Source organism: Pinus tabuliformis, chromosome 2_1 (genome assembly GCF_031772625.1).
Source record: "Pinus tabuliformis cultivar Carrire ecotype Pingquan chromosome 2_1, CPIR1, whole genome shotgun sequence".
NCBI classification, from domain to species: Eukaryota; Viridiplantae; Streptophyta; class Pinopsida; order Pinales; family Pinaceae; genus Pinus; species Pinus tabuliformis.
In genome coordinates, this window is record NC_142299.1 from 686314655 (window position 1) to 686335204 (window position 20550).

The following is a 20550-nucleotide window of genomic DNA, read 5'->3' on the forward strand; positions in this document are numbered from 1 at the left end:
AAACATAGATGCACAATATTCCAAATCAAAATTGTCTTTATTAGTATTCCTTTTCAAGTACAATCTAATTACAGACCCAACTCCGCCCTGCGCACTCAGTTGTAGAGGTCTGCAGACTCAGTTGTGGACTCTACTAGGCCTCTGTGCACTCAGATGCAGAGCTTCTTCCTACTACTACTATAACCTAGTACACTTCAGATCGACTCTATGCTCTAACCATGCCTTCGCATTTTCTATCTATCCTTACTTCGCTATATTTACACTTAGAGCCTCGCTTTATTTATACAATCCCATGGTCCATGGACCATGGGTAGGCCGACACAACTTTACATTATTTTACAATTCTTAGGGCAGACAACCCTATGACTCATCCTAGATTTTCACACTCCACGCTCGTGCTTTATGGAGTCTTTAAATTACATTGACCAAAACTTGGTTTTTGAGCCCCAAAAACCTACTGCGGGGTATCCCATGCCCAACAGTAGAGGAAGCATGCCACCACACTCCATAGATAGAAATTGCGACAAACCTACCAGTAGGAGTGTGAATTCACAGATTGGCCAGTGGATTCCGCGAGGCAAAGGAGGAAGCAACGAGGATACAGTTGGACCTCAACCTTCAAATTGTTGAACTGCAACTAAAGGCACAATCATCAATGCCCCTGAAATTTATGGAGTAGCACACTGGTGCTATCCAAAAGGGGCTGGATGAAATAGGACAGGCAGTGCAGACCTGTATGACTCTGTTAGAAGAGTCCTTCGTGGTCCTCACTTCCTTATAGGAGGACCCCACCATACAGCGCCTGGAAACAGAGGTGCGGGAGCTTCAAATGCAGTATGACAATGTACGTGGGACAATGCAGATAGTGGTCCTTACCCAATGGCTAGCGAAGCTACAACAAGCAAAGGCATTGAAGGAACGGGTGGATTCCATGCGCCAAAAAGAGGCAGTACTTAAAGCACGCATCTAGCCTTGGATTGATGAGGCCTTCCTCATCACTACTGACATCAAAGGAAAGATCTCACAGATGAAAGTGCTGTATGCCTTAAGACAAGGATTTTCCCCTGACAGCAACCATTCAGCTGAAAGAGTAGAGTAGATCCAGCAAATGGCAGAACAGTGCACTGCAGACCTTCGCGTAGCACATGCACAATTGGAAGGGCTTTGTGCCAAGATCACCACATAGTGACTCAGGACGAGTCATGATGATTGTGTTGGGGGCTTGTTTGGAATGGGATCCCTCGCAGTAGGTTTTGGGGCTCAAAGCCCAAGTCTTTGTCAAAGATGGTGTAGAACTCCATGAAGTACGGGCACGGAGCGCGAATTGTATAATCGAGTCATAGGGTTGTCCACCCTAAGAATTGTAGTTTAATATAAAGTTGTGTCAGCCTATCCATGGTCCGCGAACCATGGGATTGTATAAATAGAGTGAGGCTCAAAGTGTAAGGAGGTAGCTAAGTAATAGATAGAAATGTGAAGGCATGGTTAGAGCATAGAGTTGGATCTGAAGTGTACTGTGTCATAGTAATAGTAGGAGGCTCTACAGCTGAGTGTACAGAGGCCTAGTAGAGTCCACAGCTGAGTGTACAGAGGCCTAATAGAGTCCAAAGTTGAGTGCACGGGCCCCTGCAGCTGAGTGCGTAGGGTGGAGTCGGGTCTGTAATTGGGATCGTATTTGGAAAAGACTTCTAATAAAAATAAGTTTGATTTAGAATATTGTGCATCTATGTTTTTGTTTACCTTTATGCATTTATATTGTTTATGGTTACGCACACTTATTTGAATATTGAATAAGTAATAAGAAGATTGGGCCCACATGATTTAAGTTAAGCACTAATATAATAGCGCAATAGGAATAGAGATCACAGTAGTATTTTATTCGTGACCCTTACAAAGGTACGCGAAGGCAACGACACAAGTCATGAAGCATAGACAACTGTACAGAGCAGCGCGAACGTGCAGGGTCTAACTGCAAACTTCCAGAAACTTCATCAAGACATCCCTATGGTGCGAAAACCTGGTTCCAACACCCTCCCATACTACTTCAAGTGAGATGTCAGTCTGCGCTCCACAGATTGTTGCCAAAAGGGCTAGTAGTACCAGGATTTGTTTGGCTAAAACACCTCTGAACCTAGGTCAGGCCCCATGTAGCCAAAAATCCACCACACTTCAACCAATATGTTTTCAACCTACTATCACTTAGCTATCTAAAGTTCTACAAATTTGAGCTAGATATGAATTCCATCGATCCACCCTTCGAATTCCCAATTGTGTTAACTTTTTTTAAACACTTAATTGTTGAGAGATTTGGTTTGTCCCCAATTCAATCCTTCGACGTATTTCTCAGTTGTGGATGTCATTTTGTTCATATTTTTTGTGGGAATAAGTTCCCAGAATAATCATGGAAAAGGTAAATAAATTGCAGGACTTTGGTCCCACTCCATTATTCCTTGTTCCAATGTGGTTCCTTTATCTTCTAGTGTATTAGCCTCGAAATTTAAATGTCGATACACATGGTAAAATTCAAAGTCCTCAAACATTTGAGTTTGTAGGACATTCCTTTGTATAATGGGGGAGAGGGAGGTGGTATATTTTCCTTTGTATTTCCATATCCATCAAATCACAATTGTTGAATTGCCAAAGACCAATAGGTTACAGATTCTCCTTGTTATATTGAATTATAAACATTGTCGTAAGGCTAGGTATTCTTCTTGGTTGTTGGTTAAAATACCTAATCCCCAAGAGAATTATAACTATTTTTGGCTCTCGAGGCAAAATATAACCCCTTCTGCTCCTACCACCCCTTATAATATAAAATATTTTAAAAATATATATTAAGTTGTTTTTACTATAATAAAAATAATTTTGATAAATAAATTATATAAATATTTTTTGTCATAATTTCTTAAATAAATTAGTGTTTTAAAAAATTAATATTATAATAAATATTTTTGATTTTAAGTTAGTAAATTAAAAATATACCAAAAAAATAAATTTTATATTTAAATTATAATTATGTTAATCTCCTAGGTTAATTTCTTATGAACACTAGTGGATCTATGTGGCTATTCACCCCACACATATTCTCCAACCATTTACTCATTGGTGCTATGAGGTTAAATCTCTCCTCACATTAAAATTTGTATTTTACTCCATTAGAATTAGGTTATAATCCACCCACATAGTGTTTGACTTTGTTTAATTGTTCATCCATAACATATGCAATTCTTGCTTGAATTTAGGCAAAAGTAAAAAGTAAATATGTGGAACATTCTTTATATTTCAATAATTAAACATATTTACTAGGCATTACTGCCCACCATAATTTATGCAGTTCTTTGCAAAAATTTAAGTAGGAGTAAAAGTAAATATGTTGTAAATAAAGCTTGTAACAAGCTCTGATACCATGTTTATTTTTTAGTGCTAATTGGACAAGCAAAATTTTAAGCAACCGTGCTTATTTTTTAGTGCTAATTAGACAAGCACAATTTTATTAAATGATCTAGTGATATATGATATTACTTTAGCACACCCGAGAACATCATTAAGTAATTACACTTAGAAACTTTAGCCTCTTCCTCAATTACTTCTCACGGGTGACAGAGAAAGATTGGGGGTGATGATGGGACCCATAATTAGGTATATTTTGAAGTTCATTGTGCTATCTTCTAACCCTTAAAACTCTCTGTTTCTCACATTAATTTGCATTTTTAGCCATAATATGCTTAGTAGGAAGAATAAAGGGTGTTTGTCATATTGTATGGCCCAATGTGATTAATTACACTTAGAAAATTCAACTTCTTAGAAACTTCAACCTCTTCCTCAATTACTTCCCACGTGTGAGAGAGAGAGATGGGGGGTGATGATGGGTCCCATCATTAGGTATATTTTGAAGTTCATTGTGCTATCCTCCAAACCTTAAAACTCTCATTTTCTCACATTAATTTGCATTTTTAGCCATAATATGCTTAGTAGGAAGAATAAAAGATGTTTGTCATATTGTATGGCCCAATGTGATTAATTTGCATGAACAGAGGCATTACTATGTAGGGGCTTCATGGAGACAACCAAGAGAGGATATAGGGGGGCTTGTCTACATCCTTAACTCTCTAACTTGGCTTGAGATCACATGATTCTCACTGATAGCTTGAATTTACTAGCAGCCAAGGGACTCCAAGTACATGTGAAGATCAAGGAGGACTAGATCCACAAATCTCAAGATCTTGGAGGGAATCACTCCTATTTTCAAGGGAGTTTCCATCAGCTACCTTTTGAGGCTCATTAGGATTCGAATTTTTGTGGCATCTAGGGGTAGCTACTGAGAGCCTAGTGCTTGACACTATTACTCTTATTTTTCATATAATGTATGTGAATATAATTTTTTGTTAATAATAATTTTACATCTGCATCTGAGTTAGTTTTGGAGGGCTAAAACCCTTGGGTTTGGGCCCAACACATAGACTTTAGCCCCCTTTTGTATTTCTTTCTTATTCTTGTTTCAAATAATTGCAATTATTTCTTTGTTTCAGTAGATGTTATATCATAAAAAATTATGATTGCAGGCTTTCCTATCACCTCTCTTATGGGAGGAGTGATTGGAAAGATCCATAATAACAACTCAAAAATATTTGTTTATGATTTCTTGGAAAGTTTTGAGTACTAGATTACAATTCTTTTGTATGTTTAATCTCTGCAACTTATGATTTAGCAACATTGGTTTGATAATTGAAGTTGTTTTGTAGGTTAGAGTAACCTTTAATCAAATTCAACTCATCTTTTCCATTATTATTACTTTACTGCAATAATGAACATTGGGTGCATGTAGTTGGCTAGTTGTAGGAATTGAGTTGATATGTAGGGGTGGGCACACCTTTCCACGTCCACCTGGACCTCTCCATCTTCCTCTAGGCACCTCACCTTGCTTCCAAACTCAGTCTCTAAATTCACTCTATTAAGGAAATGAAGGACACTGTGGGCATCAACTTTGGTACAATATAGACCTCCGAGGGGTACTAGGCTTGGCTAAGGGGCTCCCATGCCCTTCATTCACCTCATTCTATCTTCATCCACCTTCCTCTACCTTCAATACATCATTTGTATCCTCAAAAATCTCTCGTATCCCCCTCATGTAGCAAAATATGGCCTCCTATAGCAATAGAGGACCTCTTGTAGCACCTCCTATAGCAGACCCGTAACATTGCTTTCTCCAACTAATTTTGCTCCATACTTAGACTCTGGCATAATCAACTTGAGTAATGGTCCCCAAACTATCATTTGATGATTAGGAAAGACACTATGACCACTCCAACCTCCTTTTTTCCTCACTGCAACCATCAGATAGAAAAATAGAGTTAGGATTGGTATTTTGCTTCATGAGTATGTTAAAGATTGGATTTCTCATTTTCAAGCAAGTATGAGTAGACAAATGATGCATGCATATAGGTTATTGATTTGATTAAGTGTGCAAGTATAGTAGCATGATTTAATTCTGCAGATAGATTATCCCTTTTCCTTTCATGAAATTTCAATTGGAATTTACATTTAATGAATGACATTTTCCACTTTGTAGTTAGAATCATGTTAATTTGTGCTTTCATAAGAAGTTTTCACTGTAATTAGTTAGAGGAGTGGTATATGAACACCTTAATTTGATTTAATGAATGAGGCTGACATGAGTAGAACCTAACCTACTTTGCATATAACACTGTCACCTCTAATTTTGTACAAACCCTAGGTTGATAATTTAAGTTGAGAAGCCCTTGGGAGTTGCAACATCCTTGGTGCAATACCAGGGCTGATCACACATGTTCCTCTTACATGAGAACTCCACAAAGTCCCTCCATGCAGGCATCTATGCAAAGCAACAAATCCTTATCCAACTTTGTTATCTTCAGGATAGAGGCATGTGTGAGAAGGTGCTTCAGTTGCTCAAAGCTCGTTGCACACTATGATGTCCAATGAAACATTACTTCCTTCTTTTGTAATGTTATAATCAGGTTCCCAGTCTTTAATAATCCTTCAACAAACCTTTTGTAATATGTGTCTAGTCCCATAAAATATATTATTTCAGCTACATTACAAGGAACATGCGATTCCATTATCACCTTGATCCTTTCAAGATCAACTGCCACTCCTCTTAAGATAACATGACACAAGTAATGCACTTGTGATTGGAAGAAATCACATTTTTTGAGCTTAGCATACAACTGGTGCTCCGATAGAAATTGTGACACATATTTGAGGTGCACTTCATGATCCCCCTTAGTCTTTGAATATACTAACTTGTTTTTAAGTATTTGTTAAGAATATCATTCATAAGACACATTAAAGTGGTCACTACATATGTTAACCCAAATGGCACCACAACAAACTCATAATGTCCATACAGAACTCTACATGCAATTGATGAGCCTCATAAATGGGTAATAATATGGGCTCATTTTACCTCCTAACCTAGTCAAACCAACCATTCTCTTAGCTTATTGTATGATTTTTTGATTATATTTATGCTTACAGGGTGAGTTGAGTTAGTTATTATGCCATGTGGTCTAACATGTATTTAATGCAGATTATTGATGGATTTTGAGGTCAAAGTCAAGGATTTAACGGTCAAACTGCATAAATAACTAGAATTAGACATGGGAGAGGACTTATAGGATGGAATCACCATCATTTATTGCTCCTCACATCGAATTCCCCTTCATTCATCTTAGAGTACAAGTAGCTGAATCATGCACTAGAAGGCAGTCGAGCAAGTGGAAGATGATTGAGAGTTATCTCGAGTTTTGGGAGCCAAGCCTCCTTGATTTTAAGGAAGCTATTGGTAGCTTCAAATTTATAAGTAGAGAAGCCTAGGGCCTCACTAGGGGGGGATTTTTTTCTTGTGTAAACTCTGCTCAAATTTTGAGCTTATTATCTTGTGATAGTTTCCTGTAATCTTGCTATTTTTTGATAATGAAGATGGAATCCTTTTTTAACTAGCACTGAGTTACCTCAGAGGGCTGAAGCTCTTAGGTTAGGGCCCAATCCAAGTAGCTTGTATTTGTATGCTTTACTTCATTTTGTAGATTAATTTGCTATTAAATGTATTTCCCTTATGGTTAAGAATAGGTTGCTTTAGATAATTTAGTAGCTTGCTTTCGTTTATGCTTTCTGTAGCAGATTAAGCAGTGATCAGAAAAGATTCAAAAGGCTAGAAACAATGCCTTGGCCTCCCTTCCTCCCTCTGGGACCATGATTTGAGGCAAAGACTCTCTTGCTGCCCCAAAAACACAGATTTTCCTCATTCCTAGGACTTCTAGTGTTTGCAGCTCTCTAGTAGGTTGATAGTCCAGTTTTGCTTTACTTTAGATCTTCTTAATCATGTTCACTTCCTGATTTGCAATAGTCCTCTTTCATGCTTTCCTTTCTTGCAGAATTTCCTAGCATTTCCTTCTACACATCATAGTTTAGGCCATTTTAATGCAAAACTCTGTTTTCCTAGGATGCACTCATTTCATTGGTTCCTCGATTTTCGTGGTTGACTGTCAGTTTCTATGCAGTAGATCTCTTCCATTAGTAGGCTATCTTACCAAAAATCACACCCTCCATTCGATCAATGCCCTATAGGTCTCCCAAACCTCACCTCCCTTCATTTTTCATAGAACTTCTTCCTCTCTCCTTGAGCAAACCCAATCATATTTCTCTCTCCTGGTGATTCATGATAGAACTTAGGCACCCAAATACCTCATTCCAACCTTCATCCACCTTTTCCACCCACTCTCACACCCTCAAAATAGTGAAAATTGCTCTCGGCCTCCTCCTGTAGTTTCCCTGTTTTCCTCCTGTAGTTTTCCTGTGTCCTCCTGTACTTTTTCTATAGGATTTCTTTTGAAGGCCGAGTGTGGGAAAAGCCTCCAAAAGGCCATAAAAAACCTCCTAGGACCCATCCACATCATCCTACATCCTCGCAAGCTCCAAAACCACCCTCTAACACCACTTGTTTGCTGCCACAGTCACACAAAATAAATTAGATGCATGTTAAATTCACATAAAAACACATAAAATACAAAAATATGTTTTTTGCTTATTTACTTCCAGAAATAGCATGGTTAGATGTTGTTTACTTCCTTGAGTATGTAATTTCATTTCTTTTGTGGTTTCCATAGTGTTTTTGGCAAAAGTAGAATTAGCTTGTTAATTAGGGTTTACTAGGTTTTGCTTTACATTCTAGTCTTTCTCCTTTCTGTAGTTAGAATAGCATCTGTAGAGTAATCTTTCTTTCCTTTCATCACACATAGAGCTTCTTCTAAAATCTATAGAAGTTGGCTTGAGCTTCTAGTGATCTCGTGCCAGCTGACCAAGTGACAACCTATAGTGAGAACTAATACTTGTGCATATAGCACCAATGCTTCCAAGTTTGTTACGAACTATCGGGTTAATAAAAGTAAAGTTGGCAGCCCAGGAGTTGCAACATTCTTGCTGCAATACTGACGCTCACCATTTTTTGGCGTTGTTGCTCGGAAAGCGTCAGAGTATTCTATGATTACTGCTTTCTTCTATTTCCTATTGCAACATTCTGCTAATAGTTTATTTCGGCAAAAGTAGACTAGTCATTTCTTTTCTTTTTCGTTCTACATTTCCTTGCTTTCCTTTTTAATTCTGCAAATTTCCATTCAACAAGTTCATTTCAGCTAGTTGCATTTTGTTTTGTTCAATCACAATTTCATTTTTTGCAAGTACTTCCAGTGTGGGAAAAAGAAAAAACCAACCAAAAAGATTTCCTTTCATGCCTCGTAGGAGTAGAGATAACTTAGGAAAATTTTTCCCAAAAACCCCAATGCTTCACACAGCCAACCTTCTCTCTTCTTCAGTGGTTGTGATCAAGAATAACCCTTAGGTGAACATCTAGACATATTTGGAGAACCTATAGGGGAAGAATAAGAAGAAGAAAATATTCCTCTAGAGCCAATGGCTGAAAACAGAAATGCTAGGGAAAATGGAGAGAGAATAGAGGGTACGTTCCCCATTCGGGAGACCAACGGGGACACCAAAATGAAGAATATAAGTCCTTCAACCCTACCTCACTTCCATGGTCTAACTATAGAAGATCCTAACACCTTCTTATTCAATTTTTTTGTCATTTATCGAACTTATGACTATGCAGAAGACGAGCAAAAGTTGAAACTGTTCCATTCTACTCTCAAGGATGCAGCACTACGCTGGTTCATGGGATTGCATCACAAATTGGGCTCAGATGCAACAAGCCTTTAACAACAAGTATCAAGACTATTTTAGGTCAAAACATACTAAAGAAAAAAGCTTTTGAATGACCATAGGAAGTGATGAGTCCCTAGAAGACTATGAAGAGAGGTTCCAGCTCAGTTACAAAAGGGTTGGGTGTATACTTGACCCTGAGTCTTTGAAGTTGGTCCTGCTTAGGGGAATTCGGGAAGACCTTTTAGACACCCTCCATCTATTGGCTTGGGGATACATCTACCAACTATCCTGTGAAGACATAAAGATTGTTTTTAGAAACCATTCTAGAGCAGCCAGAAAGAAAGGTAGGGGGAGTCAACCCATAGCCAGTGCCTCTTCTTCCAATTCATCCATTAAAGGTGAAATTGGAAACATGCTAGAAGACTTCAAGAGTGAGATGCTATAGAATCTTTCCATGCAAGTGGATACCTTACATATAAAAAGAAAACAAGAGGAAGTAGAGAGGGCTTTGGCCATTTTTTTCCCTAGATGCACCAGGAGGCATCGTAGGAATGAATGCCCATTGAACTCTATGGAGGTCTGTTTAGTCTGTGAAGAAGATCATTCTATAGATAAGTGCCCTTCCTTGCCAGGACTTAAATTTGTATACCAAGGGGCCGAAGGAGTCACTGAATAGATGTATTACATAAACCAAAGGAGGCCGCATGGACCTAGACCATACCAGCAAGGGATGCAAGGGACATCTCAGGCATACTACAACCCCAACTAAGTCACCTCCATACCTTCTTGGGGCCCCCTTCTCATCCTTCCTGGTCCACGCTTCCTCCTTGGCTCTTCACATCTCAATATCATGCCTAACTAGCCACCCATTCATTTCAATCCTATGCTCAGCCGCAACCTCAATGGAATGCATCTCATCAGGGGTGGAGTCCCCAATACAACTCTCCTTCCACTCTTCTACCTCCACCACCTTCCCAACCCCAACCGTTACCTTTTGCTCCACCAAGGCAACCCCAAATGCCTACCCAGCCAAATCTGAACCCAAACAATAGACAGGCTCAACAAGTGTATAGTGGGGAACCATCATGCCCAACTTATGTTGTGGAGATTCAATAAATTAACTTGTGATCTGGGAAAGTTCTCCCAGATAGCCAACCTCCACCCAGGGAGTTTGAGGAAGATAAAGAGGAAAGTGAACCTAAAGAAAATCCACCTTTCCCTGAGAGACTATCCATGACAATCCAGCCTACCCCAGAAGAGACTGAACTGCTGGGGGAATTGAAACATTTATGTGTGAAGATACCACTTCTCCAAGCCATAAAAGATGTACCTATCTACAATAGGTTGATCAAAGAGAAGTGCTTTAGGCATCCAGGAAGGCGCAAGAGAGATGCCCCAACCATCAATGTCATAGGACAACTGTCCAACTTGATGTTGGGGCAGATAATATGTCCAAAATATCTAGACCCCGGAAGCCCAGTAGTTGATGTCCACATCAATGGCACAATGGTCCCACATACCTTGATTGATCTGGGAGCTGCCAGACACAATGCTCAAGCTTAATCTCCAAGGCTCCTTGAGGAAGATCACGACAGTGTTGCAGCTAGCAGACTGCTCCACAGTGACCCCTGAGGGGATTGTGGAAGATGTGATGGTCTCCATTGATTCTTGGGAGTACCCTGCTGATTTCTTAGTTCTCCAGCCAAAGGCAAAGCTCACTGGGTATCCTCTCATTCTGGGAAGACCTAGGTTGGTTACATCCGATGCCTACATCAGCTTCCGAGATGGGAACATGACCATAAAGAACGGGCACATGTCCAAATAGTTAACTCTATATCCTCCTGCCCAACCCTTTCTAGAACATGGTCTACCTCTCTGGTTGGAGTAGGAGGATGAGGATAAAGTTTATTCTGCACCTCTTTGCACATTAGAAATCGCCATGGGGGGAAAACTGCAAGATTAGGATGATATGATTGAAAATTTGATTCAGAATCCACCTCCCAGTGTATCACCATTAGAAGGAATAGTAATAGAAACCCAAAACAACCCCTCAATTGATCTCTGTGTGGCCGACCCCACTTCTCTCTATGTTAAAAACATAGAGTTTGGCCCAGAAAGAACATTGAAGATCAATCCATCCCTATCTACTTCCCAGGAGAAGGAGCTATGCAGCATACTGAGAAAACATCTAGATGCCTTCGCCTAGAGTTATAAGGAGATGAAGGGAGTGCACTCTTCAGTATGTACTCATCATATATACATCAAGGAAGATTACAAGCCAGTCAGGCAGCCTCAAAGGAGGATGAACCTAGCACTTAAAGATATTGTTAAGGAAGAACTGCAAAAATTGCTTGATGCAGGATTCATCTATCCCATCTATGACAGTGAATGGGTCTCTCCTTTGGTATTAGTGCCAAAGAAAAATGGTAAGTGGAGAATCTGTGTCGACTATCGAGAATTGAACAAAGCCACTAAAAAGGACCATTTTCCTTTGCCTTTCATAGATCAAGTGCTAGATGGTCTAGTAGGGAAAAAGTTTTTCTCCTTCCTAAATGGGTTTAGCGGGTATAATCAGATTCCAATTAGCCCATAAGACCAAGATAAGACCACTTTCACTTGTCCTTGGGGTACTTTTGCATACCAGGCCCTATCTGTTGGTTTGTGCAACGCTCCAGCCACTTTCCAGAGAGCGGTACTGAGTATATTTTCCGAACTGGTTCATGATGTAGTAGAAATATACATGGATGATTTTACTTCGTATGGCTCTAACTTTTAGGAAGCTTTATCTGACCTAGGAAAAGTTGTAGATAAGTGTATTGAGATGAACCTGTCCCTCAGTCTAGAAAAATGTGAATTTTTGATGACTAAAGGGACCGTGCTAGGTCATGCAATATCTCAACAAGGACTGCAGGTGGACTCCAACAAAATTGCCATCATCCAAAGGGTCCCACCTCCTCAAAATGTGAGGGATGTCAGAAGTTTCCTAGGCTTAGCTAGATATTACAAGAGATTCATTAAAGACTTCAGCAAGATAGCCTCTCCTTTGTTTGGCCTCCTAGGCAAAGATGTTGAGTTCATATGGTTGGAAAACTGTCAAGAAGCCCTAGATACCTTGAAGAGCAAGCTAGTGACTACCCCAATTCTCAAAGACCCAAACTGGGCGCTACCCTTTCACATTCACACAAACGCCTCAAACAAAGCAATAGGAGTAGCCTTAGGACAAGTTGATGAAAAGTTACCTTATGCCATATACTTTATAAGCAAAAACTTGTCAAAGGCAGAATTAAACTATACAATGACCGAGAAGGAACTCCTAGCTATTGCACATTCCTTAAACAAATTCAGACATTATATCACAGGCTATCAAACCTTTGTGCACACTAATCATGTTGCAATTAGATATTTAATGAACAAACCAGATGTAAATTCTCGCATTATTAGATGGTTGCTTTTACTATAGTAGTTTGATCTAACCATTATTCATAATCCTGGTAAAGAGAATGTTGTTGTTGACTTTTTGTCTAGAGTAAATTTGCCTATAGGTGACGAAGGAATGGTGGATGACCAAATGTCAGACAAACACCTATTTACTATATTAGTACTCTCTCCATGGTTTGCTGATATAGCAAACTACTTGGTTTCAACACAGTTCCCACCACACCTATCCTCAAAAGAGAAGAGAAAGATAGTAAGGAAAAGCGCCCCTTTCACCTGGATTGGAGGAAATCTCTTCAAACTTGGCCCAGATTAGATCTTGAGAAGATTTTTCAAGGAAGAGGAAGTCTTTGATATCCTCTTGAACTGTCATGACGGGCCTTGTGGACATCATTTTGCAGCAAAAAGAACTACCTTCAAGATATTGCAAGCAGGCTACTACTGGCCCACTCTTCATCAGGATGTGAGGAGATACACGAGCCAATGTGATCAGTGTCACAGGATGGGGAAACCCACTTCAAAGGATGAAATTCCCATGCAACCTCAAGTGACCTTTGAGCCATTTGAGAAGTGGGGCATGGAGTTTGTAGGGCCTATCAACCCCCCTTCAAAGTAGAAGCAGTACATCATTGTGTGGACCGACTACTTGACAAAGTGGGTGGAGACAAAAGCAATCAAAGCAGCGACAGAGGAAAAAGTAGCTGATTTTTTGAGGGAAAACATATTATACAAGTTCGAGTATCTGAGAAAGTTGGTCACAGACCAAGGCACTCAGTTCACTTCCAGCCTGATTGAAGACCTACTCACACATCATAAGATCAAGCACAAGACTTCCACCCCTTACCATCCACAAGCTAATGGGAAATTGGAGGTCACTAATAGAGCATTGGAAGGGATCCTAACCAAGGTAGTGAGTAGCAGCAGAAAAGACTAGGCGAATAGATTAGTTGAGGCCACTTGGGCCTACAACACAACATGGAAGACCACCACCAGGTTCACAACCTATGAACTAGTCTATGGGAAGAAGGCTTTGTTGTCAATATAGTTTGAATTCAGTACCCTAAGGATGGCAGCTCAGTTAGACCTAGACCTCAGCCATGCATAGAAGGAGAGATTAATTCAGCTCAATGGATTGGATGAATACAGATTGCAAGCCCTTCTCCATACATAGGTAGTTCAGCTTCAGAGAAAGATATGGCATGACAGAAATATCAGGGAGAAGTAATTCTAAGAGGGATATTGGGCACTACTCTATGATTCAAGATACAAGGATTTCAAAGGCAAGATGAGAACAAGATGGCTAGGACCCTACACTGTGGAGAAATGCAATGACAATGATTCAGTTCTGATCAGAACCATTGATGATGAAGCCACTCCCATGCTTTTCAATGGACATTAGTTGAAAGTCTACAAGAAACCCCTCTCCAAGTGAGAATTTATTGAATATTTGAATAAAATAGTGATGGTAGTCGAGCATGTCTTAGCTTCCACTTCACCCACTCATTGAAGAAAAAAGAGAAAAATAAGGATTTAAGTGAAAACCTCCATGAGGCGCTTGAGTCCCATCATTGGGTTGAAAACCTCTTCTGAAGCGGCCCAATGATGTCAAGAAAAAAGAAAAAATAAGAAAAGATAAGATCCCTGGGTGAAAATCTCCCTTGGAGGTGCCCAAGGCAAGCAATTAAGGTGAAAACCTCTCTGAGGCACCCTAGTTGTTTTCAAAAAAAAAAAAAAGAGAAAGAAAAATGAATTTGTATTGCATTGCAGGTTAGCAGGAGGACTACAGGGAGCAGAAGAAGGTGCCAAGGGAACCCTAACATTCATACCAGAATCCATCTCATCTTCTCCACACCTTCCTCCATCATTTTTGGCATCTCTTTCACTCCACTATACCTTTTTCTTCCAAAACTGTGTTTTTTATAGGAGGCTCCTGTAGGAATTATAGAGAGCCAAAAGTGTTTACAGGAGGTAGTTTGAGGGATAAGGAAAGCTTCATGAGGAACCTATCATCCCTCTTACCATCTTCAAATCTCCTTTCCATCATTTCCAAGCTTGCATCACACTCCAAGCATCATTATTGTTATTTTCCCTGTCCAAGAAAAAACATAGAAAAACAGTTTTTCAGTTTTGAAAAAACACAAAAATAAAAGGAGGAAAAGGCACCATTAACCTTACCTGAAGCTTACCTACTATCCCTCCATCATTCATCTCCTCTGGCATCATTCTAGAGCTCCAAGCACAGGGAAATAGCTGAAGTTTCAAGGGGAGAAGCGACCTACAGGAGCTCCTGTAGGAATTCTTGTAGCAGCTGATCCCATAGAAGTCCAGCACCAGCAGTAAGGGGTAGCACATCTAAAGGTTGAAAATGCACATGCAGCTCAACTCTAGCAAAAGAAGAGCCTGCAAGAACACACAACAAAAAATCACTAAGCAGATAAAGCATGCATGAAGGGAAATGAAGGCATGCAGTAGAGGAAGCCACAGCGCCTCACAGTCGATGGCAGCAAATATACTCGGATCATAGGTAAGTAGCTAAGTCACTCCTATATTTGCATTTGTGTAATTAGGAATCATACAAAGGAAATGAGATGGTTGAAATCAAAAGGTGGCCAGTTAACTTGGCCACCTTTATTTAGTTGACTCCACTTAACCGAGATGTCACCCACACATGCGCACAGTCAACTCAAACACAAGATTCCAAGGACAGGTAGTGGGAGGAAGAGTTAATTCCAGCGCAGTCATGAGAGGATGATTACGAGGAGGGCCATGATGACCAAGCAGGTGCGGACCAACAGTCCTAATCGAGGCAACGTACACCTTGCCAACTCAGCACTCATAACTGAAAATATTCATAAGAGGTAATGAGCACTCCTCCCCATGCATTCTCACCACCTTCTCTTGAGTTTTCTCCTTGTAACTCAGCCACAACAGTCTTCTTATGCCCCCACAGCCTTGTATCCACCATCCTCCATCGATTTCCTCCATATTTTTTCTCTCAACATTTTCTACAGGAACACCTACAGGAAATCTACAGGAGGGACAGCGGGCTTCTACAGGAGGGGTAGTGAGTCATTTTCAAGGGAGAAAACGTGATTTTTGGCACAAATTGTAGTCTGAAGAGGTAGGGTTCATGAATTCCCTCTGTTGAATATAAAAAAGTGAAAGAATTGGTCTCAATTTGAGGATGAAATAAGTCTTTAGGAGGGTAGAAATACATAAAAAGAATTTCTGTTTTAAAGAAAAAAAAAACACAGACCCCTTTGTTTCTCTATTTCACTCAAAATTCTTTGTCTCCACCTCCATATTTGGGTTTTCGAAAGAAGTGCAGGTAGTATTACAGGGGGGTTTATGAGAAAAGAGCCCACTAACTCCAATAGACTCCATGCACATCCTCAACTAGTGGAAATATTTACAAGGGCAAACTGGATGAATTTCTTTGAGAGGTTTAGAGGGTTTGATGAGGAAATTGCCCATGAATTTTCTCTCTCTCTCTGGTCCCTCATACAAGAATTCATGCTACTATAACCATTAGAGGCCTCTCCATTGAAATAACCCCTAAATTCATCAGTAGGGTCACTACCCTTCCTCTTCAGTTGCCTTGGAGTAAAGATGCGAAACCAATTGGCCAAGCTTCCAAGAAGAAATTTTTCCAGGATAATGAAACCCCTGTTGAAGACAAAAATGGAATTAGGAGGGCTAGTATACCATATCCCTGGGATGAGATTAGCTACCAAGTGATAAAATACATTTCTTGTGAAGGGAGGCACAACATTGTTTATGGATATCATTTCAGAATCCTCCAAGATTTGAGATATGGAATGAATACCCCAGCACATCAAAAGCTCAGTATCCCTTACTTTCTCCTTCAATCCCTCATTGACTCCATCACCAAGAGGAAATTCATAGTAGCTAGCTCACCATGGCCTAATAAATATCCTAGTAGAAGAATCCCTTCATACCCTTACACTCCCTATAGCATGGGAAGTTTTCAGAAATATGACAGTTGAGGATGAAATAAAGGCATTAATCTATGATGTCAGTCCTGCCGCCAGTGAGGAGGGATAACAATAAGAAGGAGAAGATGAAGCTAGTGGTGGCATAGCATAGGAAGAGAGGGAGGAGGAAAGAAAGGAAATAGAGGAGGGAAAAGTTGAAGAGATAGAGGAGGAGGAGGAAAAAGAGACAGAAGAGGGAGAAAAGGAAGTAGAGAGGGTAGAGCAAAGAGAAGAGTCCCCTAAAACTTGAAAGGGAAGCAACAACTACCCTCACTAACCTCAGCACACCAGTCAAACAAAAGCAGAAGAGGAAAAGAAAAACCTCCATGTATTTCAGGGCAAGGAAGAGTACAAAAATTAAAATAGGCAAACCTCAACCCTCATCAAAGACTCCCATTAACATTGAAGTTTCACCATCTGCCAAGGTGAAAGAATCTCCTTCCAAGACACCCATAACCTATGAAAGGGGGACTCCAAGATCTTCTACATGGAAGGGAAAGGCAATTCTATATGACCCCAAACCAAACCTACAGGAAGCTAAAACAGTCCTACAGGAGACATTGTCCAGACTACAGGAGACACAAAAACTTGAGGAAAATATAGGAGGAAAGTGAAAGATGAAATAGGAAGCACAAGAGCTACAAGAACCTAACCCCCAGCCTAATCTTACCTCCTATTACAATCTACATGAGGGAGGCAAGATAATCCTATAGAAATTTGCAATTCCACTGTTTTTCGAATTGGAAAAAGAGAGAGTGAGAACGCATAGGTGGATGCAGATAGCCAAGTCCAAAGGAGTTGAGGATATTGGCCATATGGAAAACAAACTCAGGGAAATGGGCAGGGAATTGAGTGCTCTTAGAGACAGAGAAGCCATTACAAGAACCCACCTTGAAAATGAGAATGAATTACCAAGGAGGTAGCTGCATGAGAAAGAGACTCATTTGGCATACATGGCAAGCTTATCCATAGAGGAATTATAATGCAAAACACCAGCCAAATCTTATGGCCTCTATCTGAAGAACCAATGGCTTCAATTCCAAATAAAAAACCTTGGCACAAAGTGGCACAATGCCTTTCCAAGACTACAGGCAGTTCATGGATTTGTGTGACCAAAGCACCTCTGAGGACAAAGCAAAGATGGTAGAGTTCTATCTACACAACATGGCCCTCACAGACTTGAATTTGTGGGACACCAATGCCAAGCTAGGGGATCTGCAATTAATGTCCATGGCCTCATGGATGAACCATGAAGAATTGAGGGAAAAAAAAATGAAAAGATTGTTTATAAAAGAGTAGAATGAAACATTGATGATAAGAGCTGAGCCATCAGGTCCTATGGCACTCATCAACACACACAACCTACTTGCCAATGACACTTAGATTGCCCCTAAATATCTAGGCAATCAGGAACAAGCCATTGCACACTTTGAAGATATGTTTAGGCTACTTGGGGAGGATTGTGTGCATGCATGCATGAGAAGATGGAAGACGCTACCCCACAACTTGCAGATCAAGGAATACCATTCCCCCATGAGGCTGAAGGAGGCACTGAAAAGAGTGCCAATGTACAACCGCTCCATGCAAAGGCTGAAGGTCAACTAGATTGGCCTCAAACTGAGTCCTCCACTCATATTAGGCATGCTGGAAGGCAGAAGAGAAGAAGAAGAGGAGGAGCAGTGGAAGGACATAGACAGAAAGGAAGGATTTTATGGAAAACATGACCAGACCATAGAAGAAGCCTGGGATGCTAGGGAGGTCACCAAGGCCATAAAAGATGAAGAGATTGACTAGGTTACTCAAAGGAAGAGCAACACCTTCAATAGGGGGTGATGATGAGCCTCATAAATAGGCAATTATATGGTCTCATTTTACCTCCTAACCTAGTCAAATCAACCATTCTCTTAGCTTATTGTATGATATTCTAATTATACTTATGCTTATTGGGTGAGTTGAGTTAGTTATTATGCCATGTGGTCTAACATGTATTTAACACAGATTATTGATGGATTTCTAGGTCAAAGTCAAGGATTCAATGGTCAAAATGCAACAATAAATCGAAGTAGATAGGGGAGAGGACTTATAGGAGGGAATCCTCCTCATTTATTTCCCCTCACTTTGAATTCCCCTTCATTCAACTCAGAGTACAAGCAGCGAAATCATGCACTAGAAGGCAGCCGAGCAAGTGGAAGATGATTGAGAGTTATCTCAAGTTTTGGGAGCCAAGCCTCCCTGATTTTAAGGAAGCTATTGGTAGCTATAGATGTATAAGTAGAGAGGCCTAGGGCCTCACTAGGGGGGGGGATTTTTTGCTTGTGTAAACTCTGCTCAAATTTTGAGCTTATTATCTTGTGACAGTTTCATGTAATCTTGCTATTTTTTGATAATGAATATGGAATCCTTTTTGAGTTGGCACTGAGTTACCTCAGAGGGCTGAATTTTTTGGGTTAGGGCCCAATTCAAGCAGCCAAGCTTCCCTTTACTTGTATTTGTATGCTTTACTTCAGTTTGTAGATTAATTTTCTGTTAATTGTATTTCCCTTATGGTTAAGAATAGGTTGCTTCAGATGATTTAGTAGCTTGCTTCCATTTATGCTTTCTGTAGCAGGTTAAGTAGTGATGAGAAAAGATTCAAAAGGCTAGCAACATTGCCTTGGCCTCTCTTCCTCCCTCTGGGACCATGATTTGAGGCAAAGACTCTCTTGCTGCCCCAAAGACACAAATTTTCCTCATTCCTAGGACTTCTAGTGTTTGCGGTTATTTAATAGGTTGATAGTCTAGTTTTTCTTTGCTTTAGATCTTCTTAATCATGTTCACTTCCTGATTTGCAATAGTCCTCTTTCATGCTTCCCTTTCTTGTAGCATTTCCCAGCATTTCCTTCTACACATCATAGTTTAGGCCATTTTAATGCAAAACTCTGTTTTCCTAGGATGCACTCATTTCATTGGTTCCTCGATTTTCTTGGTTGATTGTTAGTTTCTATGCAGCAGATCTCTTCCACCAGTAGGCCAGCTTACTAGCAATCACACTCTCCATCTGATCCATGCCCTATAGGTCTCCGAAACCTCACCTCACTTCTGCCCTAGTTTCCTTCATTTTTCATAGAACTTCTTCCTCTCTCCTTGAGCAAACCCAATCATCTTTCTCTCTCCTGGTGACTCATGGTAGACCTTAGGCACTCAAATACCTCATTCCAACCTCCATCCACCTTTTTCTCCCACTCTCACACCCTCAAAACAATGAAAAATGCTCTCGGCCTCCTCTTGTAGGCCTCCTCTAGTTTCCATGTTTTCCTCTTGTAGTTTTCTTGTGTCCTCTTATTGTTTTCCTGTAGGGTTTCTTTTGAAGGCCGAGTGTAGGAAAAGCCTCAAGAATGCCACCGAAGACCTCCTAGGACCCATCCACATTATCCTACATCCTCCCAAGCTCCAAAACCACTCGCTAACGCCACCTGTTCACTGCCACACTCACACACAATAAATTAGATGCATGTTAAATTCACATAAAAACACATAAAATCCAAAAATATGTTTTTTGCTTATTTACTTCCAAAAATGGCATGGTTAGATGTTTTTTATTTCCTTGAGTAGGTAATGACATTTCTTTCGTGGTTTCCATAGTGTTTTTGCAAAAGTAGAATTAGCTTGTTAATTAGGTTTTACTAGGTTTTGCTTTACATTCTAGTCTTTCTCCTTTATGCAGTTAGAATAGAATCTGTAGAGTAATCTTTCTTTTCTTTCATCACACATAGAGCTTCTTTTGAAATCTATTGAAGTTGGTTTGAGCTCCTAGTGATCTCACACTGGCTGACCAAGTGAGAACTTGTACTTGTGCATATAGCACTGATGCTTCCAAGTTTGTTACAAACTACTGAGTTGATAAAAGTAAAGGTGGTAGCCCAGGAGTTGCAGCATTCTTGCT